Here is a 12,829-nt window from a genome sequence, read left to right as displayed (position 1 = left end):
AATAAATACCAAAATCATCAGAGTTGAGAATGACAGCTCCCAGGGAGGGAGATGTCGGGGGAAAGCATAAGGGACAGCTACTTTTCATAGCAAAGCTTGTAAAATAATTTACTGTGCCTATGTATAACTTTGATAAAAATATAAACTTTAAAAATAAAATTTTTTAAAGTAAAATGGTGGAAATAATACTGGCTCTTACCACCCCATTACGTTCAAAAAATTGCAAAATGCCATACAAGGAAAAGGTATTTCATAGCTAATGAGGCACAGGAACAATTGTGCAGGTCAGTATTTACAATCTGGTTGATATTTTGAAATGTCACAGCTCTGTCATATATGCTCAGTCTTCCAAACTGTTTATGCTTATTTAGCGTAACTTGTTTCAAAATCCAGGAAACATTCATGCTATACACACACACTCACACACACACACACGCGCGCGCGCACACACACACACACACACACACACACACAGGAAGATCTAAGAATAGCCGAGGCAATTCAATAACAAACTGGCAGGGGACTTACTTTACCAGATGTTAAGATTTTGCAGAAAACCGTAAAAATTAAGAGTAGTATTGGCACAGAAGAAAGAATACGCCAGTAGAACCAAATAGAGGGTCCAGAGATACACTGATACACAGATGGGACCCTAAAATGTGACAAACATTGGGGAAAACACACACTGTAAAAAAATAGGGTTGGATATTTGATTATATAAATGGAAAAACTAACACAAAATGTAATTTTTTGGCAAGGAAGCTGAGACAAATAGCAAAACACTAAGATTCAAGATTTTCCTACTGTATAGCACAAGGAACTAAACTCAGTATCTTGTAATAACCTATAATGGAAAATAATCTGAAAAAAAAGAATACATATACATGTGTAACTGAATCACTTTGCTGTACACCTGAAACTAGCACAACATTGTAAATCAACTACACTTCAGTGTAAAAAAATAATCTTTAAAACATTTTAAATATATCTGTATTGTTGCATGCACAATTAATAAGATATTTTAAAAGATTCAATGGTCTCAAATTATATTTGAAAAATGGGGAAAAAAGATTTTTTTAAGCTGAATGAGAGCTAGGTGAAAACATAAACACAAACAAAACTTCACTCTGGGTGCTGTGTGGTTTGTTGATAGATACGGGGCAAGGAGAGGCAGCAAGGGGAGGGAGAAACCAGCCAAGGAAAAATTGGAGGCCATTGTGAGAGCGAGGAAAAGAGATGATATGTATTTGAATAAAAAATGGTGGCGGTGGGGATAGAGACATCTATCCCATGTCACATGGCTTTGGCTCATCCGCAGACATCCCTAAGGGAGACTTGTTAAGGCCTAGAAAGTGATTGGATTCTGGTAATCAGAGAAAGGAAGAGTCAATGGACTCCTGGGTACCTAGCTAATAAGTCATCCTGGATTTACAACAGCTCTAGGTAGGATATAATCATTTCCATTGTAGATATGTTTAACTCTAAGGCTGCTACAGAATTGTAGGTGGAGATGTCTAGTAAGCAGTGGCAAATACAAGGTCTGCAGTTCAGGATAGAATTGGAGCTGAAAACAGATTTGGAGCATCCTTGCTGGGTGCTTATATGCTTAACATATAATTAAGTCCTTGTTATATGTTACCATTACCCCTTCTCCCGTCCCATCGCAGAGCTTATCATAACCGACTGTAGCTTTTGTTTGTCTCCTCACTAAGCTGTAAATCCTGGGAAGATGGGGACTGTGTCTTGTTCTCTTCAGTATCCTCGGTGTCTGGCACATACTAGGTCCTTCATTGAGGACCTAGCAAAGGGAAGATGAGGAAGGGCAGAAGCTTGGGGAGCACCAAAACCTACGGGACAGGCAGCAAGAGAAAACCATCAAAGGAGCAGTCAAAGCAACCACCAGAATAAGAGAAGAACCACAGGATGAGCATTCCCCAGAGCCAAAGAGAGAGAGGATGCTGCAGTGGAGGGAGGCAAGCAGTCAAGATGCTCCTGTCCTGCATAGGTTTCCCACCTGCCCCATTCCAGCTCTTCCTAGAGAACCTTTCCTGTCCACCATCCAGGCACCACGTCACTTTCCTTCCTCGCAAGGCTGGTTAGAACAAAGATGGACACTTGACCCGTCCATCAGTGATGAGGTTTCAAGGGAAAGTAGAGGGAGGGCGAGGTCAGCACCATAGCAAGCTGAAGACATGTGGTATTTATGAGGGAGCAAGCCCTCTGGGTAAGCAGAGGAAGCTAATAGTAGAGGAAGAAAGAGAATGAATGAACACAGTCTCCATTCCTAGTAACTTTCCAGTGCCCAGCTCCAGCCTCCACAAGACCTGCGCTGACCCTAGGTTTTATGGGGTCCAATAAACCTCCTTTTATCCTGAGCTAGTTTGAGCGGACTTCTGTCCTTTCTACCTATCCAGATCCAACTAGAACTGTCTTTAAACTATTATATCTATAGAGATCTATATAAACTATATATCTATTATATAGATAATGATTCTAAAGGATAGCAAATGTCCACGGACTCATGAAAACTTTTACCTTTACTGGGGATTGCCGACAACCCTCTACTCGTATTAAAAATACAGTCTTCACTTGCACTTGGAACGCTCCTGTTTAGAATTTTGGAGCTAGAAGGAAGCTGAGAATCTGCCAGCCAGGAGGGAGTTGATTGCCTGAAGACATATGCTGTTTAGTGGCCTAGAAAGGACTCCATTCCAGAAGTGCCGACTCCCAGGGATCTTGCCACCGATGTACCCTGCTCCCCCATCTCTAGTCTCAGAGAAACACATGCCAATCACTGCATAATCGTGCTGAGTACTTGGCCCCAGCAGTTCTCCAAATCCAACTCTAGGGAGAAATGCTCACACCCAGTGGCTTGTTTCTCTGTAGCAGGACCCCTCCACCAGGAAGGTGGCTTAAACGATTTCAAACCCACGGAGGATGGCCGGCGATGACTGCTCCATTACAGTCAAATGCCGTGCAAGATTCTGTTTGTTGAAATCCTGTGTTCCTTTTGTGCATTTTGAAAGTCACATCTGGCGCTGAACTTAGAACCAAGACTTTTGTGCTGAATGAAAGCAGTGGGATTGTATGTGTTCGGGGTTCGGGACTCCTCTGAAAGGCGCTCCCAGCCCGTCGTCCAAACCATGGTCGGCTTCCTCCTCCACCATTGAGGATGCCAATCATAACATGGCCTCCTGCCAAGACTCTGGGACCACGCTCCAGGGGCAGAAGGCAGATCTCCTGCCAAGGTTTCCAAAGCTGGGCTCCTCCCAGGCTCTCGTCCTGGAAGTGTCCTGGCCTCCTCTTTGGAAAAGGGGACATCAGTCTTCAGCTGATTCCTGATGTGGGGCGGGTTGGAGCCCTGGAGGCTGCAGGCCCTCGTCCAGCTCGCCTCTCACTCTCCAGCCCAGAAAGGCTGGTTTGCAGCGTCTGGAAAAGCATTTACTGGTTTGGTTGTGGTCTGCCCTAGCAGCCAAGCTGGCTCCCAGTGCCACATCTCCAAGCGCCACGTCCAATACCGGCAGCTCCAGCCCGAGGACACTTAAGAAAGGTGACCAGGAAGCCCACTTGCATAGTTGCTGGGTGGCTGTCCTTCCTCCATTCTTTGAACTCAAAAATGTTTGTTTTTGTTGAATGAATGGAAAAAAAGGCTGCCATCCTTGTCTGAAATTCCTCTTCCAGCAGTCTTTGTGGCAATGCTTCACAGACTGAGTGAGAATAGTTTAAATGAAGTATTCCTGCATAATATTTCACTGGGCTTGTACCACATTGGTCTGGCTTATTATGCCATGTATCTTCCCAACCTTCTTAGAAAGGAGCAGGGGAATAGACCTCTTGTGTATTCTGTGTGTGGGGAAACTGAGGCCGAAGGAAACTACAGAGACTCACAACTGGGGGGACAGAGCCAGGAAAGGCAGCAAAAGCAGGGCCAGGGCTTCCCTGGTGGCGCAGTGATTGAGAGTCCGCCTGCCAATGCAGGGGACACGGGTTTGTGCCCCGGTCCAGGAAGATCCCACATGCCGCGGAGCAGCTGCGCCCGTGAGTCATGGCCGCTGAGCCTGCGCGTCCGGAGCCTGTGTTCCGCAACGGGAGAGGCCACGACAGTGAGAGGCCCACGTACCGCAAAAAAAAAAAAAAAAAAAAAAAAAAGCAGGGCCAATCTGAGAAAATGCACACTGATGCGGTAGATAGACTTTTCCTGACTTTAGGGTGTCACACAATTGTTAGGCACTGCGGACACCATGGGTGGGGAATTCTAAGGGCAAAGGAACTGGGTCCCTTTGCAAAATTAATTTGGGTGACCCCCAATTTAAACCTGTACCCCAAGCTCCAAGCATGGTATTCTCGTACTGGTGCCCTAGGACCTAGCACAAGTGACCCCACCCTAGAAGGTTTTTCTAATTACTCGTCCCCATAATCCTTCCCATCTAAGAACTGTTCCCCCAGTCACAGTCAGAACCACACCCTCATTCTTTACTGTTCTCAAATTCAAGTTAGTCTTCCCTCAACTGGATTACTAGCTGCTTCTCAAGGGCAAGGACTATGCCTTACATTTTGGAAACCCCAGTCCCACTTGTTTCCTCACTCTTTGCCGAATGACAGGGTCATGAGCACAGCCCCAGGGGCAGGATCAAGGAAGGCAGTCTTTTGGGACTTGGGGGAAAATCTGTCTTGTTTTCCATAAGAATTGATGGGGGGAGGGGATCAACCATCTGAAATGACTGTTGGCAAAGAAACGTAGCTTCCTCTTCAGGTCATGGAAGGTGGCTCTGATGTTAGCTTCACACACAGAGAATGGATCTGGGATGAACCCCTGATCAGCCACCCAGGCTGAGGCTACCCACAGGGAGATTTTTTTCTGCATCACACCATTAGTGTTCACGTGTGTGTCATGTGTGTATGACATGGTCCGCTAGACTGCAAGCTCCTTATATGCAGGGATACTTTAAAATTCTTTTGGACATCGTAACACAGTATTAGACACAATTGACACTGTTAACACTGTCTAATAAACATGAGCATTCAACCAAAAGAAGAGCCTATAATCCAAGCTGGATAAATGAAAAGGACCATCTCACAGGTGGAGAGATTACATGTATGGCCCTCGGTAGTTCCTGCCAGTCGGCTGCAGGATTGCATCTATAACTCTGATCACCAGGAACAGAATCTGAGAAGCTCCTCCACACCCTCACGTTCCAACCTCACAGCCCCCTGCCTCCAAGTGGCACCTCCCTGGCACCACCCGTATTAAATGCCATGAGTGAGACTCAGAATCAGGGCACCAGAAATCTGGTTCCATATGTGCCCTTGAGCAAGTGATTTCCCTTCCTGAGTCTCAGTGTTTGTACCTATAAAACAAAGGAATCAGCTAGCTCATCTCTGAAGGACACTCATGCTCTGAAAATCCAGTGGGCTAGAATAGCAGATAGGTTGTCGATTTGGTTATTTTTGATTGGTTTTCTCGTCTTGGCCATGTGTGGCCATCTTTACCGGGCTGAACAACACAATTATCTACATCAAATACCCCTACCTAGAGAGTGACTATGTGCCCTACTCCAGAGAGGCCTGGATAGGATCTAAAGCTGCCCAAAGGAGGTGTGAAATGACTTTGAATGCTCTAATTTCCCTTATAAATTCATGTAAATTTTACATTCGTTTCCGTATTATTACTGAGTTGGGATAGAAACTATCTTCCCTATGTCTTAAAATAAAGAGACCGTCCAGGAAGGGGTTTCACGCTAAAGTTGTTTGAGCTGAAGCACCAATCTATAGGTGTTTTCAGTGACACCAGAACTTCCAGGGCTAAAAATTCATCTTTTGATGAATTTTTAGAAATTCATCAACTAGAAATCCCTCATCAGATATTTGTCCTTTTCTGTAAAAACGCATATTCCCTTGGGAATGGTCTAAAAGTTGAACCAAACTGAGACAAGGCTGAGATTCTCTCCTTGGATCTGGGAAGCCAGGTCCAGCAGGACAGTCTGGGGCTGTGCGGATTAGCAGTAGCTGGTGAGAACAGCTCAGGATTTTGATAAACTTCCATCAAGCCAACACTCTGATTTGACTCTGTCCTCCAGAACACGAAGGACATGCTGCGGCGGGTCCGAGCACCCTGGCAGGTCCTCCGGAAGCGCTGCATTTAGAGCTGGAACCATCCTTCCAAGGGACTTGGACTAATTGGCCAGATTAGTGTGGACAGAGATGATGGACATGCATCTCATGCAGAATGGATGGAGAGATCAGAGTGGGGCAGGGTTGGGGGAGGCTCCCTGCTGTCACGGACATTGATTCTTGTGGCTTCAGAGGGCGGAACCCAGACCAGCACTCACCTGTTCTCGGTTTGGGCTCAGCAGAGGGAAGCCTAGAGCCCTGTGAAAGGCAGGTGGGCCGCCTCAGCAGGAAGGGAGCATCCTGGTCCTGGGAGAGTGGAGGCAGGAGCTAGCTGGCCACTGGGTGATGGGATTCTGTGAAAGAGTGGGGTGCATGTGGAGATGTGGCCCCTAGAGCCCCTTTGAGGAAGGATTGCTGCCCAGCTGTGGGGAATGTGGTCAATGGTCAGTGGTCAGCCTCTAGCATCGGCTCTTCAGGTTTGGCCTCGGCTGCAGGGAGCCTCCTCCGCTGGGGCTCACGTGTGGTGATGGGGAGAAGCAAGGGTACAAAGGCTGGCCCTCCAGGCCCACTGCAGGACACCCTGATGGACAGTAATCACTTCGGAGCTAGGTTGGCCAAGGCTTTGTTGGAACTGCCTCACTGTGGGCATCTTCCTCTGCCCCTCACACTCCATCTCAGCCTCTACTTCTAGAAAACCTACCTGAGAGAAAAATACTGCATGGGGCTGGGCACCCAGAGATTCTAGGTGATCACACTGTCATCACTCACTTACACCTGAGTGAGAATAAATTCACTGAAATCTTTACAGAGAACAAGTTCATACAGGTGTAGCTTCAGGAAATGGGGAGAAAAAAAGTCACAGGACAAGGCGGATAAAAGACAGTGGATTGAGTTGTACACTTTAAATGGGTGGTATGTGAATTATATCTCAGGAAAAGCTGCTTACAATTTTTTTTTAGAGAGAGACAACAGAGTTGCTGTAAGACGGCCAGTCCCTCCTAATCTCTGCTAGGAGATGCCAGCACTGCAGTCCTAAACCAGGAACTAAAAGGACCCACGTGAGACCCGTGGCCCCTCAGCCAGGCTGTCTGTCCCCACAGAGCAGATTGGGCATGCCCAGGGCCTGGTTTTCAGCCCTGGGAGGCTCAGTGACAACGCCTTCCTCACTGTGTCCCCGAGTCCAGAGGGAGGGGCCCTGCTACCAGCCAGATCCTGATGCGCCATTTTGTTCTCCTGAAACTGGGGTCCGCAGACTTCTCCTGTAAAGGGCCCCCCATAGCAAATATTTTAGGCTTTGCGGGCAACGTGATCTCTCTGGCAACTACTTAACCCTGCCGCAGTAGCACAAAAGCAGCCACAGACACCACATAAATGAATGGCCCTGGCAGTGTTCAAATAAAACTTTATTTACAAAACAGGCAATGGTTCAGATTTGGCCTGGGGACTATAGTTTGCTGACCTCCGTCCTAGAGTCATGGACTAGGCTACTTGGAAATAATTCCCGGCCGTGAAACAGAAAGGTTTTCTCTATTTGAGATCCAATCAGGCTCTGTGCATTTGGTGTCTTCCAGGTCTCCCTGGGGAAATGGGACCAAATGGTCTATATATGTGACATAGATTTCAGTTTAACTGGGAACAGAGACTGGTAGAATATGGTTTCTGCTCTCAAGGAACCCAGTCAAGTTCTGGAGACATGTAAATAAGCAGATAATTCTCATTCTGTGTGACAAGTGCAGAAGAAACGTGGGTACAGATACACAGGTTTGGGCTAAAACCATCACTGGCTGTTGTCACCAGATCATTAGTTTGGGGACTGGGTCAGTTGGCCCTCAAGGTGGGCTGATGAAGTGGCGTCTTTAGCCCATCCCAGTCTTTGTACTCTACAGAGAACTCGACTTTTTCAAATTCATCTTGGAAACAAGGACAAAGAAAATCCCAGCCTGTCACCAAGCCAGATCCTGCAGGGATTGTTTTGGTGCACAAGCCACCAGGAAGGGAGGGTGGTCGTGGCCATTGTATGGGAAAGGCCGGGGGCTGGGTGTGGCCTCGGACGCCCCCTTCCAGTTTCCTGGGCCTACTCAGTATATTGCAGCTTGTGTGTGTGCTTTTCCGTCTGCTGTGCCACCCCGCTGCCCTTGCAAGCCCTGTCTGTGGGTGCCCTCTGGTGGCTTGCAGGCTGGAAAGCCTTAGTGCCTCTTAAGGAAGAATCAGTCGCAGAGATTTCCCCCAGGCTCCTCCTCCCCGACCCCAGCTCCCGTCTCCCCCTAGAGATTCTGGGATGTATCCAGAGCTTGCAGAAGGAATCGTTTTCATTCCTTCCCCGATACCTTCCGTCTTTCAGTTTGGGTGATTCATACCATCAAACCACCCCGGAGACTCGGCATTCCGGACTGTTTATGGCAGAGAGGTCACCCAAATCTTCAAAGGCACTGAGGGCTAATGGATAAAAAGGCAGCTGTGAATTTCCTGTTGGGGGGCCATTTCTCCTTTGCATCTACCCCCAGCGCTGAGTCGCTGCCCTCCCCGCAGTCCTGTTCCTTCAATGTCTCCCACAGCTGAGGCCTCAGTGGAGAAGCATACTCTCCTCCTAGGTGTTGGATCCTCTAAGGAGAGCAGTTCTGGTGAATGTGATCCTTTCGAGAGAACAGTTGCTCTGGCTGAAGCTCGCATGCTACTCACCCTCAGTGGAGGCCGTCCACATGTTTTCTTTCTCAGCCAGGGGCAGGGTCTGTGGCCCGTACCTTCAAGCTATGCTGCTGATGGCTGCGACCCTGGCAGTGCCCGTCCTTGGCTGAGCAGTAACGTTGGTAGAACTCAGCTTTTGTTCCAGGCCCATTCCTTTCAGTCCCCCTGCCCTGGGCCCGCTCTTCCACTTTCATAATGCATCCTCCATAATCCAAAAAGCTATGTACACTGATATTCAAGTGCCCCTCCCCAAGGAGCCTTGCCTTTTCCAACCTATATTTCTTTTGGAAAAGGACATTGTCCTGGGAAATAGAAGACCTCGATTTTCATTGCAACCCTTCCATGTGACCCTGGACAAACCACTTTCTCTCTATAATAAGGTCCAGGACAGTGATTCTCAACTTGGCTGCACGTTAGAATCACCCAGGAAGCTTTTCTTTTTTTTTTCTTTTTTAATTAATTAATTTATTTTTGGCTGTGTTGGGTCTTCGGTGCTGCGCGCGGGCTTTCTCTAGTTGCGGTGAGCAGGGGCTACTCTTCGTTGCGGTGTGCAGGCTTCTCATCGCGGTGGCTTCTCTTGTTGCGGAACGTGGGCTCTAGGCGCACGGGCTTCAGTAGTTGTGGCTCGCGGGCTCTAGAGCGCAGGCTCAGTAGTTGTGGCGCACGGGCTTAGTTGCTCCGCGGCATGTGGGATCTTCCCGGACCAGGGCTCGAACCCATGTCCCCTGCAATGGCAGGCGGATTCTTAACCACTTCGCCACCAGGGAAGCCCCAGGAAGCTTTTTAAAAGTACTTTTTGTTGCCTGGGGCCAACCCCAGAAAGTCAGATTCATTTGGTGTGTGGCGGGACCCAGGCATCAGGACTTTTTATACACTCTCTCGATAGTTCTCCCGTGTAGTCAAGTGGAGCTGTTCAAGCAACTTCCAACTAGCAGGAGGGTCAGAAGTTTAGGTGGGTGAGGAAGGGGAAGTCTCTGAGAGCCCTAGCATTGCCCCCTACTATTTGCCTACATGTGAAGCCAGCCGTGGATTCAGGAAGTACATGTGGAAGGCCATCTTGAGCTAAGAGAAAAGCACAGGACAGCAAGGGCTGAAGTAATTAAGGAACACAGTCTTTTTATAAAAACTCTAAGCAGAGCCCTTTCCGGCCTCCGGAACGGAGGTGTGGCTGCATCAGATCTGGAGTGACTGAGCGGCAGCCAACCTCATGTTTAGCAGTCGGTCCATCCTATAACTAATGACGGGGTTACAGGAAAAGTACAGGGGCCTGAGTCCAGACAAGTCTGGAGCTGGCTTGGCCCCGGAAACACCATGTTAACTGGTCCTGGGGCCCAGTGCCCCACCCACATGCCTACATGTCCAGAAGACTTAGCAAAGCCCTGTAGCACATTGGTTAACTGCATGAACTCCTGATCAAGTCTGCCTGGGTTGAAATCCCAGCTCTACTACTTCCTAGCCTTGTAACCTCAGATGCATTGTTCAGCCCCTCTGTACGTTGCTTCCTTCTATGTAAGATGAGAATAATAATAATGTCTACCTCTTAGGGCTGTTCTGAAAATTAGATGGGTTGGTACCTGAGCTAAGCGTGGCACTTAGAATGTGCTCAATAAATATTTCCTCTTATTCAGAAGAAACCTCATACTGGAATGGGGGTCTGAAGACCTGGCTTTCCCTCCCAGCTCCATCTTTATCCAGCTGTGTGTTCTGGGGTAGGTGACCTCACTTCTCTGTGCTAGTGCCCTCTGTTCCAAACTGAGGGGTAGAACTAACTCCTTTAGTCTAAAATCCTCCATGGATCCCCACTGACCTCATGATAAAGTCCCAGGTCCCTCTCTTGGCCTTTAGTGCCCTTGGTGTCTCCAGCCCCTGCCCTTCCCTCTAGCCTCAATTCACAGAACACCAAGGTGGTCATGGCTGGTGAGTAGTCATGTAAAGCATCATCATACCATGGCCCTCCTCTGTTCAGAGGCTCCCCATGGCTTCTCGTGCAGCATAGAGTACGACCCAAGGCCCTTTGCACAGCCTGTCTTGCCCCACAATCTGACCTCAGCTCCCACCACTGTCCCTCTCCACCCTGGTACCCAGTTCTCCGGTTTCCTGGCTGTTCCCAAGACACCAGCCTCTCCTGCCTTGGGGTCTCTACACTTGCTATTTCCTCTGCCTGGAAGCTTCCCTCAGAGGCTCCTGGCTCAGGCTCACGATCTTGAGGCCTCGGTTCAAACTTCCCAAGACACCAATAAATAATACATAATAAAGTCAAGGGGCTTCCCATACAAGGGCTGGGCAAGGGACACAAACACGAAACAGAACAAAGCAAGATGGAGAATAAGTATGTATCACAGCAGAAACAGTTGAGTTAACTTGATGAGACAGCCTGGGAGTTCTTCTACAGCTCTGGAGAGAGAAAGATCAGAGTGGACTGCAGCCCTTCTGGAAGCTCTGAACCATGAGAATAGGCTTCCTTGACCACCCCGCACACAATAGGATGCTGCCCCATCATCCTGTCTTATGTGTCCCAGCAGCCCCACCATCCCTAATGGACTATATATTTGTTTACGGTCTATCATCTCCCCTTCCACAATGTAAGCTCCAAGAGAGCAAGGACTTTGTTCGTCTCCTTGCTGTGTCCCCAGCTCTGTGGACCATGCCGGGCACATACTAGGTGTCCAGAAACTGTGTTGAAAGATGAAAGATGCTGGCTTGCTTACTAGAGGAGGTTGTGTTACTGCAAGGAACTCCCAGGAAGGACATATCTCAACCAGAAAGAATTAACCTCTTTTACACGTGATGTCGGGCATGGAGACAGATGGATGTGGAGGATATATTAGGAGCAGTGAGAAGATTCCTTGCCAAGGTCCTCAGACCAGAACACTGGGGCAATACCTACCACCTGTGAGCACGCAGAACAGGAAACCTTGGAAAGCCCTTTAGCTCAGCCCCATCTAAAGACTAAACCCTGAGTTTAGGCTGATGGTTTGTTCTGTCTAAAAGGCCTCAAGAAAGGAGACAGCACTCCAAGCTCACCACATCGGCTCTGCCCACTATGATACCTCTGGGCACCTGGGAAGCCACCAGAGGCTGGTGGCTGCCTGGGCTGTCCCACTGTGGGCAGAACACTCCTTTCTGTGTCTTACTTCTGTACTGCATTACCTGAGCACTCGGTGGCTTCCGAAATTAAGCCCCATGGTTTGATGGCAGATCTCTGCAGGAAAATGCCAACCTTTAATTGTCCTCATGACCCTTCTGAAAATAGAATCCTTTTTATTCAAAGCTTAGTTCAGTTAATGTTCCCAATATAAATGAATAATCTAAAGTGTAAGCAAATTCTCTCGCAGGCTACGCTGACAGTGTTCCTCTGCTCTATTCTTTTTTTTAAAGCCACTTTTACTTTGGGTTTTCTAAATAGGCAGCTAAACTTAGTTAGAACTCATACACAATCTTTTAATTTTTTATTTTAAATTATGAAACATTTTTATGTTTCATAAACAATAATGATACAAACAATAATTATGATACACGTTATATTCTCATTACCTAAGTTACAGAGATATTGACACTTTGCTTCTGCTCTTTTGAAATAACAATTTTTCCTTTTAATAATTTCTTTGAAAAATATGGAACACTTGGCGAATTTGCTTGTCATCCTTGCTCAGGGGCCATGCTACTCTTCTCTGTATCGTTCCAATTTTAGTATATGTGCTGCCGAAGCGAGCACCCTCTGCTCTATTTAAAGACCTTTCCTGGGCAGAGCCTAGGCCCGGCTTTCCCTGAACCTACTCAGAAGTCCCCACCCTCATGACACTGCACTGATTTCCCTCGAGCATTCTGTGTGCTGGGGAGGGCAGAAAGGGGCAATGAGGAGTACCTGCCCACACACCTGGGCTCCCAGACTTGTGCCCTTTGTCCAGTTCCAGCGCCAAGCTAGTCTGGTGGGACCCAAGAGACGCCATTGGTCCCCGGAGTCTTCCAAGGGTTTATGACATAAGGGGTGGGCAGGGGACACACACAAAACAAAACAAAGCAAGATGGAGAA

The 12,829-nt window shown here is 47.9% G+C and overlaps 1 non-coding gene across 1 annotated transcript; it reads right to left on the bottom strand.

Moving 5' to 3' along the window:
- Window positions 1-12,404: 12,404 nt before the first annotated feature.
- LOC132504577 (U6 spliceosomal RNA) lies at window positions 12,405-12,511 on the bottom strand. The gene has a single exon (XR_009534963.1). It is a non-coding gene; the product is annotated as a U6 spliceosomal RNA (small nuclear RNA).
- Between the last annotated feature and the right edge of the window lie 318 nt (window positions 12,512-12,829).

This window comes from Lagenorhynchus albirostris, chromosome 14, assembly GCF_949774975.1.
Source record: "Lagenorhynchus albirostris chromosome 14, mLagAlb1.1, whole genome shotgun sequence".
Classification (NCBI taxonomy): domain Eukaryota; kingdom Metazoa; phylum Chordata; class Mammalia; order Artiodactyla; family Delphinidae; genus Lagenorhynchus; species Lagenorhynchus albirostris.
This window is presented reverse-complemented; position numbering and strand designations above follow the sequence as displayed.